Source organism: Pseudoliparis swirei, chromosome 13, assembly GCF_029220125.1.
Source record: "Pseudoliparis swirei isolate HS2019 ecotype Mariana Trench chromosome 13, NWPU_hadal_v1, whole genome shotgun sequence".
NCBI classification, from domain to species: domain Eukaryota; kingdom Metazoa; phylum Chordata; class Actinopteri; order Perciformes; family Liparidae; genus Pseudoliparis; species Pseudoliparis swirei.
The window spans coordinates 16,061,712-16,072,797 of NC_079400.1; positions in this window are offsets into that span (position 1 = coordinate 16,061,712).

Below are 11,086 nucleotides of genomic sequence, written 5' to 3' on the forward strand. Positions count from 1 at the left end.
GTTAGAGATCGGTTTGTAGTTAGCCAATACCTCTGGATCCAGAGTGGGCTTTTTCAGGAGAGGTTTAATTACAGCTACTTTGAAGGAATGTGGTACATGGTCTGTTATCAAAGACACATTGATAATATCTAAGAGAGAGCTGCCAATTAAAGGTAGAACGTCTTTAAGCAGCCTCGTCGGGATGAGGTCCAAGAGACAGGTAGACGGTTTAGAAGTAGAAACCGTTGAAGATAATTGGTCAAGGTTGATGGGAGAAAAAACATCCAAATATACACCAGGGCATACAGCGGTTTCCAAGGCCACTCCACTTGAGGACAGATCGGCACTGGTTGAGGGCAAGAGATTATCAATATTGCCTCTAATAGTTAGAATCTTTTTATTAAAGAAGTTCATGAAGTCATTACCACTGAGGCCAATAGGAATACTCGGCTCCACAGAGCTGTGACTCTCTGTCAGCCTGGCTACAGTGCTAAAGAGAAACCTGGGGTTGTTCTTATTTTTCTCTATTACTGATGAGTAATAGGCTGCTCTGGCATTACGGAGGGCCTTCTTATATGTTGAAACAACCAGGAGTCCTCTGTTATATTGAGACGTGGTATTGAATCAAATGCAGAAGGAATCGCTTCTTTAAATTTAGCTACAGCACTTCAGTTAGACATCTGGTGTAGAAACTTTTGACTAACGGTGTACACTCCGGTAGTATAAACTCAAAAGTTATGAGGTTGTGGTCTGACAGAAGAGGGTTCTGTGGGAAGACCTTCAAATGCTCAATGTCAACGCCATATGTAAGAACAAGATCAAGGGTGTGGCCAAAGCTGTGAGTGGGTTTCTGCACTCTCTGACAGAAGCCAATCAAGTCCAACAATGAGATGAATGCAGCACCTAGGCAATCATTATCAACATCCACATGAATATTAAAATCTCCTACAATAATAACTGTATCAGCTTTAAGGACTAAACTTGATAGAAACTCAGAAAATTCAGATAGAAACTCTGAATATGGACCTGGTGGCTGGTATAGTATCACAAATGGAATTGGCTGTGATGTTTTTCAGGTTGGATTTGAAATATTAAGAACAAGACTTTCAAATGAGTTGTAGTTTAATTTGGGTTTAGGATTTATTAATAGGCTGAGTCAAAGATGGCCGGTGCCTCGAGGAATGTGAGTATTAATATTACTTGGAGGAGTCGATTCATTTAGGCTGACATATTCTTCATGACTCAGCCAGATTTCAGTTGGACAACATAAATCAATGTGATTATCTGATATTAAATCATTTACTAATACAGCTTTAGATGACAGAGATCTAATATTTAGGAGTCCACATTTAATTCTCCGGTTGTGTTGCACTGCTGAATTAGTGGTGTTAACTTTTATGAGTTTTTTTTGGATGACTACTTTTTTTTTGGTACGCGTGCATGAGGCAGATGTGCCGTAGGAGTGGCCTCGAGTGGCCTCTCAGGACCCGGCTCGACTAACTAGGAAATGCACATTTCCATCGCTTAGCCTCTCTGTCACGTTCTTTTGATGTAACGCTAATGTTTTAAAGAGTAAACACGGATGACTTTGCTGTAAAATGTGATACCTGTTCGGGAGGCTGTAGTTGAGACGCCGAGGACACGGAACGAGGACAAAGTAGGTGACTCTGCTGATGCCTGTTCAATATACTACTAACTTCAATAAATACTTGACAAAATGCTCTTGTTGTCAGTCTGATATTTATGTTATACGTCGTTATCTGACGTCAAGTCGATGTGAGACCAGTTTACTCTTCATTCAGTGTGTAATGAAGCCTGTAGCCCGTTGTTTACACCCATCTTGCCCACCGCTGTCAGCTGTGGGAAACTGTGATCGACTCCGATTAAGTTGTGATACAACACTGTGTGCTGTCTCACATCTCTTATGTTTTATATTCGAGACTACGAATCAACATATATCCTTGAAACTAAACTCAGCTTGTGCAGCACTCACTGGTCCAGATTAAACATGACTGTTACCTGTTGTTTAGTTACGATAAGTACCCACATTGAATATAACTACACACAGGAGTTAGCGTGTCTTCAGAAACATGACGGTGGAGCGGCTTGCTCCAGCCTTCATTTAGGATTTCGACGGCATTAACGAAACGTTTTCCATCTTCATGACGAACATATCACTTGTTGACTGGTGATAAAAAATATATCGAAAACGACGATAACAAAATAATAAAGTCACGGATTTCTCAAAGAATCGATCAGCCGACTTGTGCACCTGCTGTTCTGTTCATTGCTTGTGAACTACCATTGAGCTATAGGGTATTTCACCCAAATAGCCGATTTACATCCTTCACAATAACAAAAACTGACTGAGCAAATTAGGTAAGTAAGATAGTAATTTTGGAAGACATTAATATTTATATTACATTACATTACATGTCATTTAGCTGACGCTTTTATCCAAAGCGACTTACAATCCTGTTACATACACTGTAGACGCAGCTACAGGGAACAACTCAGGGTTAAGTGTCTTGCTCAAGGACACATCGACTAGGGCGGGGATTGAACCTCCAACCCCCTGATTGAAAGACGGACCTGCTAACCACTGACCCATAGTCACCCATATAATATATTCTAACACCGACTGCCTTTTCTTCTTACATCATAGACCCACCTAACTCAAATACGTGATTGCATAGGCAACAGCCGCTTTGTGCATTAAAGTTGATGCGACAATAGGAAACGCAGATAGGCCTACTGATGATCACTATCAATGATTTATCTATTAATCTAAAACTTAAACTGACTGTAATCACCCCATGTTCCTCTATAGCTCAATGGTAGTTGGGATGCCACTCAAGAGGGCCTATGATCGCAGGTTTGATTCTTGATGTCTAACGTAATCCTACTTTTTTATTTTTTTATCGCCAGTCAACAAGTGATAAAATAAAGGAGGCAGGGGAATAACTATACATGTGACACACTGAGCAAGAGGGAACGGGAGAGGAAAAAGTCATACTCGCTGCTAAGCTGGCAACCGGAAGAGATGCAATACGCTTACCGGAAGAGAGAGATGATGCGTTCAGGGACCCGATGCTATTACACAGAAGATGCAGAACGTTGACCCAAGGGCAGCTGAAGAGGGCTTTTAGTATCTTTTAGCTCACGTTTTGCTTTTCACTTTATTATAACCCCAGTGCACTACCTGCTCACTACACAGTGGCTATAGCTGTGATGGAGGAGCAGCTGAAGTGTTGATGTTTCCCTCAGACGGTGTTGGAGACAAAAACAGAGTTAACAGCAAAGTGAATATTGGACTGACATTCATAAAGTGAACACAAAAAACGATCCAAATGAATGTTCCTCTGTTTCCACCGGACAGGGCAGAGGCCACTGTTTGCTTACACATTTTGCTTTACATGTGACACACTGAGCAAGAGGGAACGGGAGAGGAAAAAGTCGTATGTTGTAAAAAAAGTATGTCGTATGTTGTATGTCACTGTTGTGTTTATGTCATATCATAATAATCTCGTGCAATTTTAATCCTGTGTACGAAAGGTGGATTCCACATGTGAAAACAAGCGATTAAAGAATGCAGAAACTAAAATATTATGTGCTTTTCAGAGAAACTTTAAGAAAATATTATTTCAGTTAGATACTAAAGATACTATTTTCACTATATGATAACTTTTACTTGATGTAATTTGACTATATCTGCTGATTCAAATGCTGATTGTGGCAAAACCTTTTTCCATAGCCTGCACTGCACACTTGAGTAGAAGAATTTGGACAGACACAACCTGTCAGCCAGAGCACACTACACAGGATTAAACTATTCTTTCAAAGTATAATCTTAGCATCACATGTCATCTTGAGGCCATAGAAGTTTTGCTAATCCTTCAATCGTGTTTGCATTTAAGATGACACATATTTAATCTTTAAGGGAAAGTTTGCTGCAATTTCTTGAATCCCAGCGGGCACTGCTTCTCATATCCCTTCACTTTCTCACAGACATGCATGCAACAGTGTCCACAAGAATAAACTGCCAGTTACAGACGAGAGATTTTTTTAAATTGTGTTTATTCTCAAAAGCAGAGTACACACAGATGAGAGATTTGTAATGTTGGTTGACATAATCATTAATTTTCTTTTCTTTTGGATCAAAATACATTATAATGTTTCTCATGACCCTCAAATCAAGAGAATCACAGATATAATTATGTTACCAACAGATGTTGGAGAGCGATTTGTATCAGTGGAAACTTGAGGGAATAAGCATAACAGTTAGAAAAAATCCTTTATGTGCAAGTCCAACAAAAGCCAAATGAAAGCATGAATCCTTCTTGTACTGAAAACCGATATGGATTCATTTGTCAAGTGCAAAGCTTGTTGTGTCTTTTTGGATTTTGACCAGAAGAAACAGCTCTTTGTTAGAATGTTAGCATGTCAGACAACTTATTGATCTGACTGGATTTAGAATTAGCTGTTAATAAAGTTTGAGTCTCTCTATTGATTGCCTGTTATCAGTCAAGGTATTGGGAGCTAACTCAATGTTCAACGTCAGGCGTGAGTTGATTTGTTGGCTTTGATGCCGCCCTTGTAAATAACCAGGTCTTACTTTAGATTACACACGCAAATAACTTAATATTTATTTCTCTCTCTCTCTCTCTCTCTCTCTCTCTCTCTCTATATATATATATATATATACTAGGGATGCACCGATCTGATCGGCGCCGATCCATATCGGCCGATATTCCCATTATCGGTTTTGATCGGCGTTCTCAAATGGCGTTCTCACAACGGCCGATCAGATGACGTAACATCTGCGAGAACTATCAGACGTTTCAATTGCCGCGCATCGCAACGGAGACAATGCGCCCGGCGAGGGCCGCAGAGTGCAGAGGTCCACGAGGGGATCCTCACGCACCGAGCGGCGTCCCCGTCCCCCGAGTTGGGTCAACTCAGCCGACACTCACATGTCTGAGCCCCTATAGACTGATGCTCACGGTAAACACATTCGATCGGGAACACGCGAGGGATTTAAGTGGCAACATCCGGTTTTGCAAAGTTAGCGGAAAGAACCACGGTGAAACAACATCCGTTTATCAAAATAAGATGTCGACAAATCATACACTAATATATAAAAGTAAACAATTAACTGATTTTGTATCTTTATAGATCGTTTCTGAGATTTAGCTTAAATTATGCTAACATTAAAATATTTTTACTGTACCAAGGAAGAGTTTATAAAAATAAATCAGACTTTTGTATGTTAAGAAAAGTCCTGTATATAGATTTCCCCAAGAGTTCCAGGAAATGAATCATGCAGATGTGTTCCATACATATCTGAAATCCCCTACAATAGCAATCAAACAATTTTAATGTATCAATTAGGACATTTTTCAAAGTAAAAGTCCTAAATGTTCAAAGAAATCGGTAATTTCTTTCATGTTTGAGGTGCTTTATATATGTATTTCCTCATAGTCCCAGGCAATAATGCTACACAATAAATAGAATGCTTCAATCGACACCGTGATCGGTGATCGGTATTATCGGATCGGCAGATACTGATTTCAGTGATCGGTGATCGGTATTATCGGTGATCGGCAGATACTGATTTCAGTGATCGGTGATCGGCACCAAAAACCTGATCAGTGCATCTCTAATATATACACTACCGTTCAAAAGTTTGGGGTCATCCAGACAATTTTGTGTCTTCCATGAAAAGTCACTTTTATTTATCAAATGAATTGAAAATTGAATAGAAAATATAGTCAAGACATTGACAAGGTTAGAAATAATGATTAATATTTGAAGTATTAATTTTGTTCTTCAAACTTCAAGCTCAAAGGAAGGCCAGTTGTATAGCTTATATCACCAGCATAACTGTTTTCAGGTGTGCTAAAAATAATTGCACAAGGGTTTTCTAATCAGATATTAGTCTTCTAAGGCGATTAGCAAACACAATGTACCATTAGAACTAGGGATGGGAATCGAGAACCGGTTCTGTTTTAGAACCGGTTCCCAGTGTACCGATTGTTTGGGATCGTCAGCCAAATTCTTTAACGGTTCTGCTAACGGTCCTCTGTGGCGTTGCGCATGCGCAAACTTTTTTAGTTTCTTCTTCAGACTGCAGCAAACATGGCAACTAGGCAGAAGCGTTCTAAAGTTAGGCTCTATTTCACACGACAAAATGACAACTACGCCACTTGTAACGTGTGTAAAAAGTCTATTTCGGCGAAGGGAGGAAATACCACAAATATGAATAAGCATTTGAACACAGCATGGAATTAAATGACAGGAATGTCACATGTTCGATGCATGCAGCAGCTCAGCTAACGTCGGCGCTTCATCTCTTTCTGTCCAAGGTAAACTCCTCAAAAGTGATCACAACCGCTCACTGTGTGAAGCAATTTGCCTTTATTGTGTGTAGTCGATCAAGTTATCTTCTGTCCCTTCGTTTGAAGCATACATTTTAGCTACGGCATTGGTCTCCCATTATTGATCACTTCACGTTTGAATTGAAAGTCCAGTTTTGAGAAATGTTTGATCGTAACGGTGTTTGGTTTATTGGTGCTGCTACTGCTACGACAAATTATATATCTATCTATCTATCTATCTATCTTATCGGAGGGCGTGTGTTATCAGACAGCAAACGTTCGCATTATCGTGTTAACCCATTATTAAACTGAGCATATCGATTTTTAATCCATTATTAAACTTAGCATATAGCTACGCTAGCTTAGCTATAGAATCTTCCATTTTCAGCCCCCTACATTGAGGCAGAGGTAGTGTTTGCCTCCCCTCTTAATGTGGCTTAATGTCATTGTCAGCTCAGCAAATTCAGCGATTTTGTTTGTGCCATTTGTTTCATTGTGTAAACCAGCTTTCACGATATAAATAATCTCCATTGCCATCCAATTTAGCTGATGACGTTCAGAGTCAGACCGGTTCAGAGGCTGGTAGTCTGTCTGGGTCACAGGCTACAGCTAGCACGTCTTGTACACCTCCTCATATCTTTGTGTTCAGGCATCCTCCACCCCATCTGAGAGAGTGTTCTCCACGGCTGGAGACACAATAAGTCCTGAGAGATCGCGTATCCTCCCGGAGAAAGCAGACATGCATATTTTTCTGCACAAGAATTGTTGATGATCCATACAATTGATGGTTGCACATTTGGTATTTGCCACTGCTAGTTTCATTTTTGGCAGCTCAGTTCATATACCCTTTTTAAAAAAGGAAGGAGCACTGTAATTTCTAGGAACATGTTTAAATTAAACAGAATACATTTTATTTAAGTTATGTAAGTTTTATTTTAAGTTCAAGAGGAATATGTATAAATGTTTTTGGTTATTTAAAAAAATTTAAATGTGTATGTATACATACTGTATATGGTGTGTGCAGCATTATAGAAAATTATATAAAAGAAAATTAATGTAAATAAACCCGTTTGTGCTCTTTTTTTCACCCCTTGCCCAATAAGAATCGATAAAAGAATCGATAAGGAATCGAATCGAAAAGCAGGAATCGATAAGGCATCGGAATCGTTAAAATCGTATCAATTCTCATCCCTAATTAGAACACTGGAGTGATAGTTGATTGAAATAGGCCTCTATACACCTATGGAGATATTTCATTAGAAACCAGACGTTTCCACCTAGAATAGTCATTTACCACATTAACAATGTATAGTGTGTATTTTTGATTAATGTTATCTTTGTTGAAAAAACAGTGCTTTACTTTGAAAAATAAAGACATTTGACCCCAAACTCTTGAACGGTAGTATATATGTATATATATATACTGTATATATATATATATATATATATATATATATATATATATATATTGACACAGTAAATGATATCAAAATATTCATAAAAATTATTCCAAATCTTTTTTCTCCAAAGTAAGAGGTGTAGTCCACTCATGTGGAGCCCATTGATGTAGATGTTGAATGATTTCACTCTACACTTGATAACAGTGAAGCTATTGAAAATTGTTTCCATAAATTATGACAAAATATTCATAATAATTATTCCAAATCTTTTTTCTTCAAAGTACGAGGTGTAGTCCACTCATGTGGAGCCCATTGACGTAGATATTGAATGATTTCACTCTAGACTTGATAATAGTGAAGCTATTGAAAATTGTTTCCATAAATTATGACAAAATATTCATAATAATTATTCCAAATCTTTTTTCTTCAAAGTACGAGGTGTAGTCCACTGATGTGGAGACCATTGATGTAGATGTTAAATGATTTCACTCTACACTTGATAACAGTGACGCTATTGAAGATTGTTTCCATAAATTATGACAAAATATTCATAATAATTATTCCAAATCTTTTTTCTTCAAAATAAAAGGTGTAGTCCACTGATGTGGAGCCCATTGACGTAGATATTGAATGATTTCACTCTAGACTTGATAATAGTGAAGCTATTGAAAATTGTTTCCATAAATTATGACAAAATATTCATAAAAATTATTCCAAATCTTTTTTCTTCAAAGTACGAGGTGTAGTCCACTCATGTGGAGCCCATTGACATAGATATTGAATGATTTCACTCTACACTTGATAACAGTGAAGCTATTGAAAATTGTTTCCATAAATTATGACAAAATATTCATAATAATTATTCAAAAACACATTTCTTCAAAATAAAAGGTGTAGTCCACTGATGTGGAGCCCATTGATGTAGATGTTGAATGATTTCACTCTAGACTTGATAATAGTGAAGCTATTGAAAATTGTTTCCATAAATTATGACAAAATATTCATAATAATTATTCCAAATCTTTTTTCTTCAAAGTACGAGGTGTAGTCCACTCATGTGGAGCCCATTGACGTAGATATTGAATGATTTCACTCTAGACTTGATAACAGTGAAGCTATTGAAAATTGTTTCCATAAATTATGACAAAATATTCATAATAATTATTCCAAATCTTTTTTCTTCAAAGTACGAGGTGTAGTCCACTGATGTGGAGACCATTGATGTAGATGTTAAATGATTTCACTCTACACTTGATAACAGTGACGCTATTGAAGATTGTTTCCATAAATTATGACAAAATATTCATAATAATTATTACAAATCTTTTTTCTTCAAAATAAAAGGTGTAGTCCACTGATGTGGAGCCCATTGACGTAGATATTGAATGATTTCACTCTAGACTTGATAATAGTGAAGCTATTGAAAATTGTTTCCATAAATTATGACAAAATATTCATAATAATTATTACAAATCTTTTTCTTCAAAAATTATTCCAAATCTTTTTTCTTCAAAGTACGAGGTGTAGTCCACTCATTTGGAGCCCATTGACGTAGATATTGAATGATTTCACTCTAGACTTGATAACAGTGAAGCTATTGAAAATTGTTTCCATAAATTATGACAAGATATTCATAATAATTATTCAAAAACACATTTCTTCAAAATAAAAGGTGTAGTCCACTGATGTGGAGCCCATTGATGTAGATGTTGAATGATTTCACTCTACACTTGATAACAGTGAAGCTATTGAAAATTGTTTCCATAAATGATATCAAAATATTCATAAAAATTATTCCAAATCTTTTTCTTCAAAGTACGAGGTGTAGTCCACTCATGTGGAGCCCATTGATGTAGATGTTGAATGATTTCACTCTAGACTTGATAATAGTGAAGCTATTGAAAATTGTTTCCATAAATTATGACAAAATATTCATAATAATTATTCCAAATCTTTTTTCTTCAAAGTACGAGGTGTAGTCCACTCATGTGGAGCCCATTGACGTAGATATTGAATGATTTCACTCTAGACTTGATAACAGTGAAGCTATTGAAAATTGTTTCCATAAATTATGACAAAATATTCATAATAATTATTCCAAATCTTTTTCTTCAAAGTACGAGGTGTAGTCCACTCATGTGGAGCCCATTGACGTAGATATTGAATGATTTCACTCTACACTTGATAACAGTGAAGCTATTGAAAATTGTTTCCATAAATTATGACAAAATATTCATAATAATTATTCAAAAACACATTTCTTCAAAATAAAAGGTGTAGTCCACTGATGTGGAGCCCATTGATGTAGATGTTGAATGATTTCACTCTACACTTGATAACAGTGAAGCTATTGAAAATTGTTTCCATAAATGATATCAAAATATTCATAAAAATTATTCCAAATCTTTTTTCTTCAAAGTACGAGGTGTAGTCCACTCATGTGGAGCCCATTGACGTAGATATTGATTGATTTCACTCTAGACTTGATAACAGTGAAGCTATTGAAAATTGTTTCCATAAATTATGACAAAATATTCATAATAATAATTCCAAATCTTTTTTCTTCAAAGTACGAGGTGTAGTCCACTGATGTGGAGACCATTGATGTAGATGTTAAATGATTTCACTCTACACTTGATAACAGTGACGCTATTGAAGATTGTTTCCATAAATTATGACAAAATATTCATAATAATTATTCCAAATCTTTTTTCTTCAAAATAAAAGGTGTAGTCCACTGATGTGGAGCCCATTGACGTAGATATTGAATGATTTCACTCTAGACTTGATAATAGTGAAGCTATTGAAAATTGTTTCCATAAATTATGACAAAATATTCATAATAATTATTCAAAAACACATTTCTTCAAAATAAAAGGTGTAGTCCACTGATGTGGAGCCCATTGATGTAGATGTTGAATAATTTCACTCTACACTTGATAACAGTGAAGCTATTGAAAATTGTTTCCATAAATTATGACAAAATATTCATAATAATTATTCCAAATCTTTTTTCTTCAAAGTACGAGGTGTAGTCCACTCATGTGGAGCCCATTGACGTAGATATTGAATGATTTCACTCTACACTTGATAACAGTGAAGCTATTGAAAATTGTTTCCATAAATGATATCAAAATATTCATAAAAATTATTCCAAATCTTTTTTCTTCAAAGTACGAGGTGTAGTCCACTCATGTGGAGCCCATTGACGTAGAGATTGAATGATTTCACTCTAGACTTGATAACAGTGAAGCTATTGAAAATTGTTTCCATAAATTATGACAAAATATTCATAATAATTATTCCAAATCTTTTTTCTTCAAAGTACGA